A 20,984-nucleotide genomic window follows, 5' to 3' on the forward strand; every position below is an offset into this window, starting at 1 on the left:
GGGCAATTATTCAGTGTGAGTTTTGCACTTTATACCACTGTGATGGATTTCTTTTATCCCATGCATGACCGTGATACCATTATGTCACATGTCACAACCAAATCAGAATTTCGCAACTCTTTCCAAGCTTGTAAAAACATCCACAGGTTGCAACAACTGCCGTCCAAACAGCGGCCCAACCTTGAGCGGTGAAGCCCTGCACGCACTCTGCCGAGCGCTCCGGGCTACCCGCCGGGGTAGAGGAAGTATCTTGTGGCCTCACAAGGACTTGAAAACACCGACACACCTCGGTCTCAAGGCCTGGCAATTAGGCTTGCTTCTCGCAGTAAACGATATAAATTAAAAATCAGTAAATGTGGTTCCCTTCATTGACGATAGATTGCAGTTTGTCAAGATTGAAAATGAGTGATTAAGTTAACTTGCTGTTGATTTTTAAACACATCACACTGACTCTTTCTCGAGTAGTATACGTAAAGTTTACTTCAGAGAACGGTCAGAGTTAAAAGAATCAGCTTTTAATTCTTTAATAGAAAAGATTACAAACATGGCAGAATAAGTCAGGTTTATTTGCACCAATATATTTTCATAATGAGCCTATTTTAAGTCAATGTATTAAAACTGAATTGGGCAAAACGTAAATAACATTTGGTGAGCAAAGTATTTAAACATTAATACAAGACCGTGTCGAGTATCCTCTTTGATTACTAGAGTTTAAAAACCACTTCAGCGATTATCCAAATTGCAACTTAGATACGAATTCAAAGTGTGACTTGGATTTATTTTGGCAATTACCGAGAAACGAGATACCTTCTGATAATAATCAAACTGATTATAATCAGTAGGCTAAAATAAACCTAAGCCTGCGGTTATGAACAACAGGAATACGACCCCCGGGCCGTCCTAGCGGGAAGCACCTGTTCTCATCGGGTAGCTTACGGGGCACTCTTACCTCGGGCCCTGCAACCCCCGAGACTAGCAAAAACCGCCAAAACAACCCTTACAAGTGAGAAGTACCAATACTGTTCTTTTTTAAACTAACAATTAAATACATGACCAGTAATCAGTCAAATTTGTCTTGATTAATTAGGACAGAGCTGGTGGTATAATACCAGGCGAAATGCTGCTGTTGACTTTGTGTTCTATTGTATTGGTAAGTGTAAGTTAACTACGTTTTACGGTTCACTGTTTGACCCAAGAACAGAATGACAGTTTAATAACTGCAGGCCATCGAAAGAAAAGAAAAGTTCAAACCGAAAGTGAAAATGAGCATCGGGTAGTTAATTTCCGGACCCCGTAGATGCGGATCCGGGAGATGATGGCTTCCAACTATGGACTGATAATTTAACATTCTTTTAAAGTCATTATTATGGTATAAATTTCGTCCAGTTATCTTTGCTCAGCTGGTGTCATGTCGTGTAGAAGTGTAGACGAAATTTATATGGATCGAAATGACAACGTATTATATACAAGTATATAATACTTTGTGAATTAGGTAGAATTTCTGTAGAAAATGGTCGCGATCACTTAAAATGGTCGCGAGAGATTCATTCTATCCAATTCACTTTGCCTAGACTCAAACATCCTCAAACACTGGCGATGTCCTTTTTCCAGTGCATGTATGCTGCTGATGAAATCCTTTTGTTCTGGTAGTTTGTGATAAACCCACATGGAAATAATCCAGTGCTCTTATAATAAGCTTCCATATACACAGGTGGTAATCATAAACCTTGTAGTTGTGCTCGTTTACCAATGGAATTAGGAACCTTGGCAAAAGCTATCGGAACAGAATGGATATTGAATAATGTTTAAAGTTTCCCTCCCTCCCGGCAATGTTTGTTCTTTGGTTTTTGAAGTGAAGTGCGTATCAACTGATATTTTGAAGTATCTGTTTCTGGTTACTGCTTGTTATTTTTGTAGGTTGAACTTTTTATTATAAAGACTTACCAGTAACTGGCTTGTTATTTCGTAAAGTGGTCGGATGAGAGAATAGTTAATATGTAAGCCAACAGAAAACTTGTTTGACTAGCCAGTCATGATTTCAAAAGTTGTTTACGATGTACTTCTATTTTCAATTGCGACTAACAAAGTCTTTTATGACTCCTAGTGGGAACCTGGGAATTTTTTTGTCTTGTTCCCCATCACTAAAATCAAAATCATAAAAAGTGAACAATACCTGATGCACGTAGAGCTTTTTTCACATTAGAGTCATTGCTAGGTATCGTAGTGGTTGTACCATTTTTAGCCAGTACAGCGGAATCAAGGTACTAAGAACATTAATAGGCCCACAATTTCTACATTTGCAATCTTCAACCCATTTAGCCTAAACTTTCCTATCCCAAATTAAAAGCTTAAGCGAGCGAACGCTGGTATCAATTATGTCATTGGTCGTCTACCATGCATATAGATTTGTTCAAATAAGCATTGTCATGCATCGCCTCCTTCACAGTGCATTTGCCGTGGGCCTGGTCGGCTAGTTCCCGCCAACGAGGCGTTTATTTTGATACAACACGTGCGAGTCGCATACCGTGACAGTCCTTGGATGTGTCCAAATCATTGGCCGTGACATTCGATTTAAAATGACAGCCTCCATGAACTTGTTTTGTCGAACTTTGAAAGTGTGGTTAACATTTACATTGCTAGTCTAATGAATGATTCATTTGGCGAATCATAAAATGCCCATTACCACCTATAATGGCGAAAACACATTGGAAGTTTGACTGGCAAAGCAAAATGAGGCGACAGTGTTTGGCAGACGTATTGTTGAAACTCGCAGACTTATGTTTTGATTTGTTAAGGCACCTAATTATTTAATATCCGTCAAACTTCTGGCTACATTTACGAATTCTGCGAAGCTGCTGAATGTGTCCGAAGGCCTTGAAACAATCTGGAGTCAAAACACACCACCTGCCATTGATATTAACCTACAGAACTTCCTTTTTCATTCTGATGAGAATTCTGCAGGGCACGTGAATCCCATCAAAGTATTGCATCACTCGCTACACTGCCCATCAAAGTGTCGCAACTCTCGCTGCACTGCAGTTGTTTTGGGAAACTAGTTATCAACCCCAAGGTGACATGACTGCCTCACGTAAACGCCTTATGAGGGGAGACAAAAGTTGGAAAGACGCAGTGTTGATGGACAATGCGAATAAAATGTTTAAGAATAGGAAGCCATGTGAGAAAACATATTCGTCAAATTACTTCCCCAAAACACACCCTCACGATTTCTTAAACTAGGATTATTAATTGTAGCTATTATATTCTAATTACTTGCGTTACGTTGGTTATGTCCATGCGTGTGTTACAATTGTGCACAACGGGTAACAAAACTGGTTGATTTTAATTTAAATACTACGCCAAACGTCCCCAGGGGAGAAGTAGCTATTGCAACAGATTGCATTATAATAATCCGTTCTCATTGCAGAACCCCGGACTCATTGTGATGAAGACTAAAATCTCTTGCTCTGCAGTACTTTTGCCTTTTGATATCCTAAGCTTTGGGATGGAGCACATGCGCGCAGTGTTTTTTGTGCGTACGGCGCATAATACGCACGACCAGTTCTTCACAGACTGTGAATAACCTGCGAAGCTTATCGAGCGCACTGGTGCTAGGCGAATAATGACAAACACACTTAGGTGTTCTAACTTCTGCTTTTTCATTGTTGAGCGGCACCTAACCACTAATATCATACTACAAAGAGGTAATAACAACCTTCTAACCATAAACGCTCTCTACATGCAAACAGAGAAAAGACATGACGCGATGCAATGCACAGTACAATACGGAAGGCGTGCACATTACTACTATGAAATACAGACCCGACTGGCGACGCAATGCTGCCCCACATCTCGGATTGTCTACTTCTTCTGAACCCAGGTTCTCCCCGAGTGGGTGGGTGAGCAAAGTGATCGAATTCTATAGGATCAGCAATTGCCTTTTAAGAAACTTTTGGCGTCTATATTAGCTTAGTTAAAGCGCTTAGTCGATACGTCAAGGTCCGCAGTATAAACCTCCTTGGATAAGTTGCTGTCAGGTTCTAACACCAATGTGTCAAACCGCAACTGAGCAGATTCGCAAGTGGTCCGATGTGGTTTGGTTTGCTTCGTATCTGATGTCAATGGTATATAGTGTACAATGTTCCAGGCAAGTTCGCTATAGACGCGCTAGAGTTGCCCATTTCTGATGGAGAAGATATCGTGTTTTGGGGGAAGTACGCTGTTTAATAGCTCTCTACAACGGTTGACGTTACAATTTTCACCTCGTCAAGTTTTTCTCTCGGTTGTTGGGTAATTTGGGGGTGAGTGGGACTGCTTGGTTGTTGGGTAATTTGGGGGTGAGTGGGACTGCTTGGTTGTTGGGTAATTTGGGGGTGAGTGGGACTGCTTGGTTGTTGGGTAATTTGGGGGTGAGTGGGACTGCTTGGTTGTTGGGTAATTTGGGGGTGAGTGGGACTGCTTAGCAAAAGGTAACTGTGATAAAACTGTAAAAATGTTTGATAAATGCAGTTTGCTTCCATACGTTTTCATATTTGCGCATCAAGAATAACACAGGCCAAATGTTGCCTTATCTTTTGCCTCATCTGCCACAGACAATTGGGGTAAGTGGGACAGCAACTTGGGGTACTTGGGACACACATAAATGTATGTCAATCAGTCAACCATTTCTATTTGCATCACTTTAATCACAGACGCCATTATTTCTCCTTTTGCTCCCGACATAATGATGAATAATTCAAACAAAAAGGGAAGACACACATATTAGTTTGTAGAATATCAATTTTTACTGAGAAATGCGTCAGATGTTGACCCTCAAAAGGATGGTTAGGACTGAGCAATGCGTCAGATGTTGACCCTCAAAAGGATGGTTAGGACTGAGAAATGCGTCAGATTTTGACCCTCAAAAGGATGGTTAGGACTGAGAAATGCGTCAGATGTTGACCCTCAAAAAGATGGTTAGGACTGAGAAATGCGTCAGATGTTGACCCTCAAAAGGATGGTTAGGACTGAAAAATGCGTCAGATGTTGACCCTCAAAAGGATGGTTAGGACTGAGAAATGCGTCAGATGTTGACCCTCAAAAGGATGGTTAGGACTGAGAAATGCGTCAGATGTTGACCCTCAAAAGGATGGTTAGGACTGAGAAATGCGTCAGATGTTGACCCTCAAAAGGATGGTTAGGACTGAGAAATGCGTCAGATGTTGACCCTCAAAAAGACGGTTAGGACTGCAGGTGCATTTTCCTGAGAAAAGGATGGCTCTGCACCATCCTTTTATTCACCAGTATATTGCTTGTTGAAAATGTTTCCTCCAGTATTAATTTTTAGGAAATATTTTGAAAAAGTAACAGAGAAAAAAAATGTCAAGTGTCCGAATTGCCACCAAATTACCCAAACCACTTGGGTTGTGAGTAGCGAAGACTTGCAGTGTGTCATATAGTCAAGACAGCCGCTGAGTTATTGTCCCAAGCCGGCCTAAGCCTTGCCCCTGACCGCAGTCACGACTTGTAGTACCTTATTGATCATGATAATAATAAACTAGGTCTGTATTCTATGACTCACATCCCTTCCTTGCTGTCTCCTCGCCTCCTTAACTCATTGCCAGGCGCGTGGTCCAGAACTGAAGATGGCTTGCTTTTACTCCTTGTACTTGACAGGAAGAGTCCCCCGGCCTGTTGGCCACGATTGGTAATGCTATTAGGCGTGCACGGATTGGGACGATTTCCTTCTACACTTTACGTTGCGTAACGGACCCCGGGAGCTGACAAAATCGCTTTGATGCGATGGCTTCGACATGGCCGTGTGGTCTATCTTGTTCGATTCTTACAACCTGGTGCGTGCACGTCTACGAGATGAGCTGGCCGACGAGGGCATAGCAAGACGTTTGCCAGATAACCCAGACACTGGCTACGTTGCATCATAAATATGACTAGTTGATACGAAATCTTTTTTTGCAAAGTTCCCAGGCTCCCTGTCTTCGGATTTTTTAAAAGATTATATAGAACTGTAACACCCCAGGTTAGATGCTGTGATACGCAAGGATTGACATGAATCTTGGATCTCACTCCGACTGGACCTGAAAGGGAGGAAAGCCTTGGTTGTTAGACGCTGTGCCGAGTCTTCCTGTTATTAGGACTTGGGCCTAACAGGAGATGGTGAGAGAGGCCTCCGAGTTATTTAAGGAAGGGGTTTCAATCTCAATCAATTACCGCTTCATTTGAACCTGCAGTCCTCATAAAGACCAGGGATCCTAGAATTACTGATAAATGGACAAGCACCTGCACTCTCCCGAGTCTTTGAGAAATGATGGTCGTCTCTGTCACTGTCAGGGAGCAATGTCTCTTTAAGGCCCTGACAACGGACACCACCTCTGTAAGGATCAATATTTCACCGGTAACCCTACACCTGCTTGGTGGAAAAAAGAAACACAGCCAATGGAATATTAAGTCCTGGAATCGATAACACACAATTCACAAAAGCCTGCAAAAATGATATATGAACGTCTGAACAAACCAAACAGTAAACTATCCAGTTGTCTTTGCCCTGACGAGACTTTGTGACAATTGGGATCGGCAGATTAACTTGACACCACCGAATATAGAACTTTAATATAAGCATTTTGGACTGACAGAAAAGCTGGCCAACATTTATTCGACTGTTAAGTACATTTGATTTGTTCATAAATCTGCCCGCAGTCTTCCGAGAAGATCGTTACACCATGGAAACCTGCAATGAAAATGTTACCGCACCGTGGACATCATTTTTCAGCGTGACCTGTTAAGCTTTCGCCCGCGGCAGCCCGGCGTGATATCTTGGCGCGGGTGGTGGTGACTCGTTTACAGGCCCTATTCACGTCCCTCCGAGCGCTCTTCACGCTTCGAAGACTCAATATTTGTTCACAGCTTAAATCGTTGGGGGCAAAGAGCTGACCGCGTGTCCCTTGTCAGCAGTTTTTATTTTTAGTAAGATTCCCGATACTTGAGAGAATTCGTAAATGTTTCTAAAAGTAAGAACTTCATGGAAGGGAATAAACAAATGTTTCTATGTAACTAAAGCAACAAAGGTTTCTGATTGCCTGAACTTGTTGATACCACTGGGTAAGGGCAAATTGATAACCACATTTTCGGAATGGGCAAACTTTTTTTTGAGGAGGGCGCAAATTTTGGGATTTTTTTCATGTAAGCTTTTACGGCCTTTCTGGGTTTTAAAAAAATAGTTTGGGAAGAAAGAGAAATTAAAAAGAGCATAAAAATCGTCTTTCATTTTTCCAATTTATATTTAAAAAAATAGCTCCTTTTTCGTACGTTGGGGTAGGGTCCCAGGCCCTTGCTTTTGGGTGTGCGTTTTGCTAGCAGAAATGGTATGCAGTAACCCCAAAATCCTGCCAACTGTTGCCAAATAAGAATTGGAAAGCCGGTACACACAGCTAACCCAATCTGTACCGCATATCAGTTGGTATGGTTAAAGGAGTTGTCTCGTTTTAGGACCAGTCACATCATCTAGTGCTACACTAACAGATTTTGTGTGACCCAGAAACAAATAACCATTTATGTTATGAAAAGTTGCACACTAAAATTATTACGCAACGATGATAGCTTTCTTTATTTACCTAAAATGTTCGGCATATTCTGGTGGAGGATCGTCCCTTTGACAGCTTGCCGACCGCTTAGGGATATCTAGCCGCAACAGAGGCAGAGATTCCCCGCTCACTTACTATCGTGGTTTGCCTATTTGACCTAACCGTGTGCTCTTTTTTGTCAGATTGGATCAATTTTGAATGTTCGCCGATCAATCCGTCAATTGTCGCAGACGCCGACTATGCCAGATTATCTCTGTCATCGATTTGGACTGGAAGTGATCAAGACGATTTGGTGTGAGAAGTCATAAGATAAGAGTCTCGTGGTGACCAGGGTCCAGACAATGCAGGTTTAAAGACGTTCGATCCTCCCAAATGTAAACAAAACTAACCTTGTTGTTGTTTGGAGTTTTCACAGGTTTATTACTGTCCTTGGAAAGAATTAGAACACGATCTTCATTTGTTGAAATAACTACATGTAATGTGTTGGTGTACGTCCTGCATTATAGCACGTGAGGTATATTGCGTGCGTCATCATCCATGTTCAGGGCTGAACACCAAGATCATTTCACAGCCTTCCCATAATTCACCTTTGAGATCAGGTTTCATTTGTCTCAGTGAATCAGGTTAATTATGCCAATCAGCGATCGTTTCTCTTTAAAACCTTCCAAATCGACCACCTGCACTAGAGAGGCTTCGGTTTCCGACTGCCCTCTCAACTCGGCATATGCGCCCGGGCAATTTCTGATCTAAATTTCCGTCAAGTAATCTGCCGCATTACACTCAGCGGGCCAGGTGCAAACGCTACCGGGCGGAGAGCCGGCGCTGACAGTCACTAATTGTGGGTGTAGGTTGCAGGCAAAACCCCTCGGAGTCTTCAGACAATTTATTGTACCGAAGGAGCCCTGATCATAGGAAACTATAAACTACAGTCGTAAACTGTCAACAGATGAGCCAACACCCACTGTGACGTTTTACCTGCTTACAAAGCCATCAATGCCCATTGAGAGGAGTAAAGATCCTTGCAATTATCATCGCTCATGTGAATCAAAGGGGGTTACCCCCCCCCCAAAAAAAATCAAAATGGCGTCCATCATAAAAAAAAAATTATGCCACACACGACACAAGAGGGCGTATTGCCCTTGGCAACGATGTGATGTATTTGTCGTTTATGATACCACACCAGGTGGGGGAAACCGTTTGTCCATGAATGAATCCATATGGTCGATTTATGGTTTCCTCTCTTAAGTTGCAGCAATCAGTCTTGTGGGTGGAGACCTCTCGCTTATTGTTTCCAATCGCGATAGAATCCAACACCAGTTTGTTGAAGATATCTGATAATGTATAATCGCGCCATCAATCGACACCCTTCCTAACCCGAGATTTAGTCTGGTAACATACATCATGGAGATAAGGAATCAACCCTAAGGGCCACATTACTCACGTGTGAAAGGCGTGCAGGAACCCGCAGGTATCGCATCACGCACCCGTGGAATCACGGGATACGGCGCGCATTAAAATGGCTGCCATGGCCTGGTGCAATTACTAAATAAAGGTTGTTGATAACTGATTTATCTTCCCGCGCAATTGCTTCCTTCCGTGGCCCGTGCCGGTTACCGGCTTGCTGATGTTCGCGCCTTCCAGCAGTAGTCGGTGTGACACACAAATCCCCTTGATACACGAGACGTCAATATTTGTGCTTAAGATTTTTGGGGCTGGTGATATGACGCGTGCACAAAGAGCTTTATTAGGACAGAGTCCAGATAGCGCGGGAAAGGAAGAAAAGAAAGAAATTAAACAGGCGACAGATGCGAGAAGGTTGAAGACAGTAGCATCCAGACTATAATCCTAGGTTTAATTATAAGGAATTACTTATGCAGCATAACATAACTATACAAAATGTTTTAAAATGTGCAGAAAAGCTAGTGACGAAAGAACGTCAGTGTAAGACTTAAATAATTCTATTATTAATACTTTACTTGATCATTGAAAACAAAATAGTGATATCTGAACGTGTCTGGCAATAATTAACAATTTTTCACTGAAGTCCAGAGAAGCATACACAAAGCCGCACGTTTCAAACTCGGGTGTCTTTAAAGTTGAAGCCAATGAGGCTACGCAAGTACGTCTAACGCAATCGTTAAACCACCAAACAATTACTATCACTGAATTGTAAATACCTTAATTTGCCCACAACATTGATTGATGCGGTTATTTTCTTTGAAAGTGCGTCAGAAAATTCAAATTAAATATTAACGTTGGAGCTTTCTGCATTAAAATATTACTATGGTCCATTATTAATTTTGCCGTAGATATAGCGTTATGTAAGTGGGATTGCATGGAACCAACGACTCCCCGCCTCTGTCACTCGACCAGTTGCCAACGTCTACTCGCCCATCCGAATTCGATATTTAGTGCCTCGTCGAAAGTGTTTAAATTTTTGACCCCCCCCAAAAAACCCCAAAATTATTTGTGTAAATAAAAGGAAATGAACAGGTCTTGGTCAACACTGAGTATAATGATCATAGCCGGCCCAGATCTGTCCATAAATACTACCACGTCGCTTTTTGTAGTTAAAAAGACATGATTGTTAGGAAGTTGGAGGACTGCGACATGGAAGCATGTCTTATCGATTAAGAGCCAATAATAAGCGACTTGAGATTTTCTGAACGATCGTCGACACGTGGTACACATCGCTATCAAAATAACCCTTCCAACCGCCACCAGTTGTAATTGGCCGCCGCTAGCGTTCGTTACTCCCACCTTGTGCCCAGTCAAGCTCGACAAATGAACCTTTAAGTCGTGTTTATCGAGCGTCCCGTGACCGCTAAGCCATTATAGCTGCCATCTGCAGATCTTCACATTGAATATAATTATGTAGAAGGGGGAAAATATGCCAAAATCATCAGGGCTATTAACTTAAAAGTGACAACCATCAAAATCGTCCCGTCAAGAACCGTTGTCCCCAGCCCCCCGTCTTTCCATCTCGTGTGTGGGAGTTCGTTTCTCTCCTATAGTTTCGGTCTTTCACCGGGAGCGAGAGACTTTGCCTGTGGGCGCCGTGGCGCGCTCATCCCCTTGTGGCCTCCGATAGAGTGCCTCTTAATTTCTCGGTTGATCAGACGCGAATTTCGATCACGGTCGTTCCACCGATTTGTTAAGTAGAGGACCTGTATTCGGAAACAACTTGGAAGGGTCTTTGTTTTGACCCTACTGGTGGTGTTAGAGCAGCGTCTCTTGTGGGTATTTTCTTCGACATTAAAAACAAGATTTCTGGAAGAAGTGCCAGCGAAGAATAATTGTTCAGAATGACGCAGTGAAAATATTCTCTAAAAAGGAACGAGGTTCCTGAAAAGCTTTAGTATCTTTTTTTACCTTAGACTTTCAGCGAAACTTGGACAATTCTTTCCAAACTGGCCTGACCTCAGTTGTATTCAAATCAATACGCCTATCCCTTCCGAGTATACGACAAAAATATTCAAACAAAATAGCATCCAGAGTTTTGCTTATCTTTCGTAAAGTACAAGATCGCATTATTTGCTTGCATCATATATTTAATAAAGTCACGACAAAAAATCACAGATCAACATGATTATGAAAAAAAAATTATGTAGCCCTTTACTTTCACTCATAAATTCTGTTGGATTTTAATAATGCACTCAGAATTTGTGGTACTGAACACTGATCTTCATTCGCATTTGTCACGATGACTTGAAGGTGGGCATCAAACTCTGAGAACAAAAGACGAAGGTTGGCACTGACCAACATCCCAATAGGAATAACTGTTAATTGTAACGCCAGAGATGGTTTTGATTAAAGTCCTTTTGGATAATGTTCCTGAGAGCATTAACAACCATAGAAGAAGGATGCCAGAGACAGGTATAACCGTTGATGGGTGGTTTCTTAGAATCGTTTTACACTACATGTTTACCTATACAAAGATAAAAATTGCTTGAAACAAAAATATTTCAGATAGCTTACCTTTTGTATCTTTTAGACGTCGTCGTTGTCTTCCTTTAAGGTAACTAAGCTTTTCTTGAATGAAGACTTCAGTCTGAGAAATGAGATTACGAAGTACTTGCATACAAGTACCGTAACGTATAAATGGGAAAAAATGTTAGCGGTGATGCTATATAAAGCTAAATGTGCACTAGCACGCCATGCCCTTTACAGGCCTATCTATTTAAAAAAAATTGTAACCAAGGACTAGGTTACTCAGAATAGCATCCAGCCTAGTCTCTTTGAAGACTGTCTGTACGCCTTCACACAAGGTGACTAAGTTTGCATTTTCACTTTTTAAATTCAGATCAATAAATCTGATATTTGGCACAAATGTTTTTACATATTTTGCGCACTGTGCTCATTCTGTCTGGGTAAATCATTTCACAGGCTGTGCCGTTCAACGATGTGATTTATTCCGGCAGAAACAAAATATACATCTCACGTCAAACCTTCAGGATTTTGAGGAAAACAAGATCGCCAGATAATGCTGAAAACAGGTCCACTGGTGCGTGTCCGTACCGTTGGGCCGCGGCACGATTTACGAGAGAAAGAGAGAGAGATTTATACGTTGAACCCTTTACCGGCTCCATGCAGGCATCCGAGCCCTGTCCCCAGCGATCGGCCCCCGTCTACATCGCGTACGCCGCGCGGTCCACCCGGACTCGACTGTCGACCGTCGGGGCCTTTGACAAGCCGGTCGTGGATGCAGTCAACGCTATGTTTCCATACCGCTGAGACACCCCTGATTGATGGTATCTATTTGTTGGTAGATTTGAGGCCGCAATTACATTTGTAAACGAACCCTGCGTAGGAGGTTCTGGGAGCATCTTGGGAGACGGTCACGATAAAAGTGCAGCTCTGAAATGATAACTAAAAAGTGCTGCATGTCCAGAACTTACCGAAGAAAATTAATGTAATGATATTTGTCCTTTCTTGCCCTGGGTGCATAAAAACTGTGACGACCGAAAATGTATTTTGGTTTTTATCTGCAGAGATTTAGTAGTTGGTAAGATACCCTCGTAGGAAAGGTGTAGCGAAAACATATTACATTGATTTACATCTATTCTACCTCAAGTAGGTTGCCATTTCTGAATGTGTAAATTTCAGAATTTCGGTGTCTTTAATTCTGGGTATGTTCTTTTATGCCCCTGAAGCCAGTGGGGTATATGCCTACATGTAGGCCTCTGTTTCTTCTCTTTCTGTTGGTGTGTGTGCAAAAAACGCAAGCGTGTTTGTGCCGGCATGTTGTGCAGGGCACTTGTGTTTGTCAACACTTTTCTTGTTTTTTCCCTTTTGTTTTGTGTGATTTCCTTTCAGATTCTAGTCCAGCTTCATAGCTGCCAATTTTTCTGGAATAAATCTAGCAATACGTGAATATAATTGTGAGATTGAGAACTTTCAAGACTTTTCAGGCCGTCGTATTATCTTCTCGACTTAAGACGGCGTTTTGCATAACATGAACGAAGTATTTTTAACACCCGGCGGTGGCGTCTTTTCAACTCACGGCGGGAGAAAGGTACGACCAAACGGGCAGGAATTATTCCTCCATGGTTGAGGGCACAGTCTCTTTTATGGGCCAGACGTTACAACTCCTAACGTCTGCTTGGACTTAAGTCTGACGTGCAGTTTCACCCCCTGCCAATTTCAAGAATAACAGGCACGGTCGTGTATTGCGCTTCAGGCCGTAAACCATCCTCTCGGAATGATTGTAAACGAGTTTGAAAACTGATACAGAATCCATGCGGGGAGATTGCATCGGTACTTATTGGTTAATACCAGCTTTCCTGTTGAATGTATTCGATTTCTACCAGCAGCGGATCGACCCCAGTGTTTAACCACACTAGCGCCTGTGCCCGCTCGTTCATTGCTATTCGCTCAGACTCAACCAGCTCCAGAGAACCCGCTGTTCTTGGTGTTTCTTGACTCAAGCCGATCAAGGTGCTCGGTCCGATCAGTGACGGTGAACCCTTTTCCTACCCGAGGCGATCTAGACACTGGATCCGTATTTACGCGCACAGCAGCTGGGAAAATTATTAACCACTTAAAAAGGGGCACACGACCGGCCCGATAAATCTTTGGGGGAATATCTGGAACCAACTTTTTTCGGGGGAGGGGGGTTGAGTGTTAGGTTTTCAAGGGTCATGATAGAAAAATGAGACTTTAGTTTAATGTGGCTCGGGGTGTGTATTCTTTGTTGGGCTTTCAAGTGAAGTAGTAGTTTTGAGCAGAACCCAGTTTATTTCAACCTGTTACAGTTGAATGGCTTTACTTTAGAATGAGCCCGACTACAAATTCATTACAGTATTCGTCAAACAGCGCATTCATAACTACCGATAGTACGTGTACTTTCATTCCGGCACGTTGTTTTGCTTAGTGTTGCTCGTGGCGTTAAATGGAGTTAAAAATGATAGTACATAACTTTCTGTTGTTTGAGCCTGCCATTGTGAATTTGTGGTTTTCAAGGCGTCACCGCACCACATAGCTGGTGGTATTTTCATCAGTAAGTAGGTATGAAGTATGGTGGCCCTGGAGGGACATCGCCAATCGTCAATATTGACGTCAATATTTGCGACCAAATTCACTCGTTGTATCTCCGGTCGTAGATATTGCCGCGAATGTTTTTCCCAGCAAGCCAGGGAGAGAGACAAGTTCCCCGGCTATAGACATAGCAATTGCTTTTTAGCGTTGTGCCAAAACTGCCCAGCTGAATAACGACTTGAGATCAAGCCGAAAAATGTAGGTCATTGCGCGTGCGCGTGAACATTTCATTTGGGCCCAGATTGCTGGAAAAAAATCGTAGCAATATTTGAGACCAACGATACAACGAGTCGTGAATTAGGTCCAAACTATTGACGTCAATTTTCGCGATTAGGCCTAAAGAGCGAGTCGTGAATTTGGTCGTGAATATTGGCGTCAATATTCGTGACTGAAGAGCGGGTCGTAAATTTGGTCGCAAACATTGATAATTAGCGATGTACCCTCCACAGGCCACCATAATGACCAGAACTTCTGTGAATATAAGGATGAGAGTTGTAGTGGATTACTTGACGAAATTTGTTGAAGACTGTACCGTTAAGTTGCTTCTACTTCTGACGGAAAACTGGTCTTGGTTAATTTCTTTGAAAAGAATGATCGATTTGTGCGACTGTAAGAACTTGGTTGTTGGTATGTAGCGACCGAGTCAACATGAAGGGCTAATCATATTAAAAGGTAAGTACCTGGTAGGGGTCACCATCTGCAATCATGTTTGTATACTTTCAACCACTAGTTCGGAGATAAACTTAGGGACAAATGAAATTGTTATGTTGTGTTACACGTTGAATTTGAGCCATATAAGCGATACCGTTGACTGGTTGTTGGGCCAGCTTCTTCCCAATGCAGCATACGATTTCATCCGTCACATTTAATTGGTCAAACTAGCCCTGTCACGTGAGGTGGTTCTTGGCTCTTTGTTCCAGGCTACCAGGTTTTGTCTTCCCTCGTGCGAGTGATTCTTAGCCGGAAAAGGCAACCGACCTGGTTCTCTCTTTCTTGAGAACGGATGAATCACTGAACCATCAGCACTTTATGGGAAGTCAGTCCGTGGGGCGTGACCCGATACGTGTTCAAGGAGTGCGTATGAACTATTGTACACACAGACTCAGCATCAATGCCGTTCAACACTGAATATAGTATTGTTAGCGTTGATATAGTACGCGAGCTATTACGGACAGACTGCAGTAGTCTGGCCAGGGGAAATCAAATGACCTGAGGCGAAGGTTGGAAGAAATGTGACAAGGGAGCTTCTTGTACAACCCCCTACATCCCAAACCAGCTTTAAGAAGCGGCTGCCCATGTACATGTACCTTGATATCGGCTGCACTCACTTACTAGTCAACCACACAACTTTTCATTTCTATTTTCCAAAGGAACAGAAATAATAACTACCTTTCCGCCTCTGTAAGACGTGGAGAAGACTGAGCTATGGTTCAAATTAATGCCAATCTGATTGGAGTTACAAAGTACGTTGTGTTTCATGAAGTTTCTTTTGAGTAAAAGGAAGGGTGAGGATAACGTCTTGGGACGACAAGACGCATTCTTCCCTAAGGCCTAAGCCGGAGAATGATGGGCGGGTGATACTCCCTCCCCCAGCCTCCAAAGCGTTTTGATCGATAGGCCAATTAAACTTCCAATCAAAATTTCCCCTTTTCTAAACGGTTCCCTGCAAGGTTAGCTTTAGATCGCAAGTTTTTCAATCTTTTTATAAAAAGTTTCCATCATCATCAAGTGTGCTTGGTTTTTGGCAGGCATAGCTGCTGACAGATTTGTGGTTTAAATGACGAAGACAGTTTGTACAACGAGTCATTTATGTAACATTTACGCAACTGACCCGTTTTCGTAACCATAACTCAATTTAGATAGGAGTCATGGTGATGAACTTCAATGGTGATTATGATTAGCTTTACTTTGTTTTAGCTTTAACTTGCATTCACAAATGAAGCAGCAGGGGTGAACCAAGAGGGGGCGCTTTTCCAAATAAGTATGAAAATCTCCATGGGCCTCTTTTTTAAAAATGATATTCACTCGATTTATAAGTGACTTGTTTCTGAGTGTACACTGTTTTCCTGCAACCCATTCCCAGGTTGTTCGAAGTAGGTCTCAGTTCGGTGTCGATTTGTCCATAAACAGAGAGGTCGTAACAGTCACAAAACGCCCTCTCGCGATCGACGTATAAAGACAATTCGTCATCACCACTTGGAGCGGAACAAAGGGCAAATTGAAGCGCTAGGCTTCAGCGAGAGGACCGCGACACTTGACGGGTTAGTAATACGGGCCTACATACCTGGCTGCAATCACAGCCAAATGGAAAACTCATGTGTTTGAGTACTTCCTGGCTTTTGGTGAAAGATGAGGCTGTGTACTCAAGGGACTGAGAACTTGGTGCAGAGAGAGAGAGAGAGAGAGCCAGGGAAGACTGGGAACTAGATAAGTTCAGGACAAAACACCAGTCCGTGAGTCAAGGTTTGTAGCTGGGGAACCCGCTTGATACAACCATGGAGGAAAGACAGTCTTGCACGGTGTGAGTCGACATACCGATTAGCTAGACGTACACATTTACATGTACATGTATGTCACCGTCCATTATCTGTGACTGATCGACGACGTCATCGGTTGCCATTCTGCTGTTGCCACGGTGTAATGTGTATTCATGTTTGGTATTGTTTCCGAGTCAGATCCAACAAAGATCGAAATGAGAGTACTTTCCCAACTCGCATTGTGGAGGTAAAAGGTATTCATTGATGAGTGACATGAATCCGTTGGATGAACCTCAAGTCACTTGATTTATGCATTAGAATTAAAAGACATACCAGTCGTGGAAAGTGTCTGATGGGTCGTTGATCTTAAACCACAACTGCTCTAGATTCGTGTCTGTTAATCCAAGGACGACATGACATAAGTAACCCAACAGTGGGTTGCGTCACTCTCGACAAGAGCCAATTGAACAGATACAGCCATCCCTCCCTCCTTCACCCTGTCTCCGACCACACCCACATCTTGTCACAGGCATCAATACGCCTCATTCTCCAACACCGATGACCGTCTAACCTGAAGTTGAAGCCAGCTTTTTGTGACATCGATTACGGCAGGAACGACACTAATAATAAATTCCATATGATCATTGGGTGTCATATTTCCGCCCCGAAGAGATATATACGACTCCTCCCACATATGCCTTCCAACAAATCTGTAAAATGATACCGATCAGGTGCAAAGAAGCAGCACAGTTTGATAATCAAAACCAAATGGGCCCGGGACTGTAGATATCACCTTAAAGTGAAGAAACATTCGAAGTGTGCCCAAACTCCTTCTTTCACTGAATCTTGAATCTTAGTTTATTTGTTTGGGACAAAGGCCTATAGTGATGACATGGCATAGATTACAGGTATAGACATTGTGCCCAACTCAGGTGGGTCTGAACATTTCTGATGGGTTGTCCAGAGTAGACTTGAATTAAGACCTTTAAGTAAACATTATGAAGATTGGTCTTGAAATAAAGCATTGTGGATCTGGAACTCTGTTTTCCAAAATTGTTCCTACCAAAAAGTGAACGGTTCGTTCATTTCTTTCCCAGGATGAAATCGAGTATAGACTATTCTGTTTAGACGCCACAACTGCGGTGGCACCGCACTCCCACACACATGCTTCAGCTTGACGCGCGCGTGCATTTGGCAAATCACGACACCTTATTGGTCGAACAGGTATGTAACGCGTGCGTACCACCTGTCCACGAGCGTTGCATCACCGCACTAATGGCTTCTAATTGTGGTTGTCGAATTACACTATTACTGGACACTCCCTTTAAAAACAAAGACTGGTACGAGAGTTTAACGAGTTTATAGGAAAAGATTATTGCCGTGTGCGATTGCCGGATGTGACTGTATCAAGGAAAACGGTGTCGATCTGAGTTAGGCCAGCAACGAAAACCAGTCGGCTCGGGTAGATAATCCGCGAGTTGTATCCTGACAGGTCTGGCTTGGGTACGGGTATGGTCTCGCGCCTGTTCTGGGTGTCTGCTCAGGGCGGAGGTGATTTCATTTCAGCTCTGGAATAGATTCATAGCTGACTTTTCGCCTGATCCCCACCGCATCAATTGATCATAGTCGCAAGTGATTATGCTCAAAATTCCAAAATTCTCCCTAGTAAAACTATCTGTAAGGAAATCGCCAGTCAAAATTGTTGTTGGTCATGGTTTGTATCTAAGACAACCGATCCATCAAAGGTTGAACCTGCCGCGTCGGCTGCTCACGAGCCTTGTAATTCGCACTGTTGATGAAGAATAACGAAATGTTCGTATATGCAAAAGACATGATACGCAGGTCCGTAGCCTGACCAGAGACGGGGGGGGGGGTTCCAAACCAAAAAGTGGACCCCAGCCCTTGCTATGTTGTCACAGCAGCATGTAGGATTTGCGTCCGTCTTGAAGGAATAATCCACTCATGCTTTCGAGTAGGATTCAACCTCTAGATTCAAGATATGTCTGCTGATACCTGATCAATTTCAGACCCTGGCTTTAAATGCTACTTTGTTGTTTTCTCTGGCGATACAATGTAATTAGTGTTAAATCTGCAACAGGTGGATTCGAGGGGCTGTCGAGATACGTGTACTTCTCCACCTCATCCATCGAACTCGTAGGCCTACACTGCTCTTCTGTAACGTTTTATCCGACTCCATGTACTCACAATTTCTCCCTGGGAATAATTTACGCTACAGGCGTAAAATATTAAAAACTTGAATGATCATGAAGTAATTTGGCCTATAATCAAGGCGTTAGTGTCACAATCTTAACGTCGTGTTTTAAGGCTTTTTCTAATATTTCCATATCTTATATATTTTAGTCAGGAGCCGAGAGGAACTAGAAGAAGCACTAATGAAAAGCAATAGCGTGGGAACAATTGACGTCAAAATGCAGGAGTCGTTCACAGACGTGCAACTATATAGGGGCGTTTATACCAGTCTTGCCCTTGACAAGTCAATATTGATGAAAAATTGTAACAGTCGGAGTGGCGATATGCCCGCCGCGCCGTATGTAAAGCAGGTTAGAACTGTTTCCTTGCTGTATGGGGAGATATCAGCATTATTGTCAGTGGCAGATCTAGGGTGACGATGAAAACTGGGGGCATGGCTACCAATTAAAGGCGCACCGAGACAACTCGAGACTCGTGTCAGGACTGGTCATCATCTCGTAACAAGTGGGCCCACACCGTCACTAGGTCTGTATATCAGCGTCAGTGGATTTTACACACTGAACTCCTCCTGGGTCAAGGCTTTTGCACACCGATCGAGGTGTTGATAAGACCGACATCAAGTGAAACTGACACCAGGACATTCACTGTTCATAACAGTGACGACGAGTTTTTTCTTCCTCTTTGTGGTTTTGTGACACAGATATGCTGCTGTATCCACAAAAACCTTACTTGCAGCCTTACGAATCGTCCACGGTGTAGTCACGGTCATCAAGTGTACATGTACATGTACATCTATCTTTGCGTATGTGACTCGCAAAGGGGATGGGGTTGTTGGCACCAGACTTGGTCCCGGGAAAGAAACAAAATCTACTACCTTTCCTGATACCCAAATTACAACCCCTTTGCTTGAAATTTCAATATGCCTCAATTTGTCATGGGATGAACCGACACCAATTACTATACCCCTTAAACTGTAAAAGTGAGCCCGTATGATACTGGGCTCACTCAGTTGTGAAATAGATATAAGAAGCCCTGCTAAACAATAATCATTTCGTTCCTTCTATATTGCTGCATCTCTGAGCTCCAAGTGTATTACTACTTTTTCTTCCGGGTCGACTTGCTGCTCAGACTTACTGATTTCTGATTACAATAAAAGGATTCTTTTCTGTGTACTTGGCGTGAATTTTTGTATTTGTGTAACTTGTGGTGGGTCCATCTGTCCCTCTTCCCTGCCGAATTTAATCACTTCTCATCAAGACCTTGGTCATTCAGGTATTGCATTTCGCCGACATTAATTGCCGAGTCGTAAATCAGTCAAATAAAAGTCGACCATAAAGTGTTCTCATCTGCTTCAATAAGCGTGCCCTATACATCCGTACCTACACAATGTCACGGCGCAAGTCATAAAACATTTTTACCGGCATGCGCAGTTAGTTGCCGTCGGTAAACTCAGCAGGCGTAACTTAAGCTTACGCGCGCCGACACTCCAGTCGCCTTTGAAATCCACATCCTTAAGGCCTACTTTTCAGGCAGCTCTATCTGAACAGTTCAGAGCGGATAGATTTCGTGCTATGCAGGATTACGTCGGAGGGATACCACTGGGTAGTTCTGCATACATCTCGGTATGACACATGACAGTCAAGGTGTCTGTTTTCCTAGTTTGTTTCCCAGAGTGGAAGAGTATAGGCGCACGGACAACGTAATTGGACAACTCAAACTTTGAATGCAATCTTCATCACGTCCAATGAAATTAACAACCCGTAACTGTGCTTGTATTTTTTGATTGACCAGGTTAATTCGGGCAATTTGAGACCAGCCCTTAACCGCAGAAATCAACAGAATCTGAGGGGAGAAACGAACGTGCTTGAATCAAACCCCCAAAGCCGCTGTTTGAGCCTAGGTTGTCGGAATAGGTCTTTGAGTGCACCGACGAAATTCTCCAGCTAAAACGTGTGAAATCCAGAAATTGTGGTCACTCGGGGTTGTTGAGGTTGTTTAATTTGACCCCTCAAATGGTCAATTTAACACAATTTGAAGGACTGTGCGAGCTTGGATGAGAGTGCAATTTTTGTAAAAGTGTGTCATCTGTGGCTGAAAATACACCTTTGAGGCGTTTTTAGCCACATTCCTAATGGAACTGAGGTTGTAAGTGTGCGGTTTTACTTTAGACCCATTTATAATCCTT

The 20,984-nt window shown here is 42.9% G+C and overlaps 1 protein-coding gene and 1 long non-coding RNA gene across 2 annotated transcripts in view; one reads left to right on the top strand and one right to left on the bottom strand.

The window, feature by feature from the left end:
• Positions 1-2,440, top strand: part of LOC110973446 (uncharacterized) — a 33,065-nt gene extending 30,625 nt beyond the window's left edge. Inside the window, exon 4 of the long non-coding RNA XR_002597471.2 lies at positions 147-2,440. This is a non-coding gene — a long non-coding RNA (uncharacterized LOC110973446). The remainder of the gene's footprint in view (positions 1-146) is intronic.
• LOC110973443 (uncharacterized) overlaps positions 1-20,984 on the bottom strand; it is a 76,771-nt gene that overhangs the window by 43,421 nt on the left and 12,366 nt on the right. The window lies entirely within an intron of this gene.

This window comes from Acanthaster planci, linkage group LG17 (assembly GCF_054643075.1).
Source record: "Acanthaster planci isolate LZ-2023a linkage group LG17, COTS_SCS, whole genome shotgun sequence".
Taxonomy (NCBI): domain Eukaryota; kingdom Metazoa; phylum Echinodermata; class Asteroidea; order Valvatida; family Acanthasteridae; genus Acanthaster; species Acanthaster planci.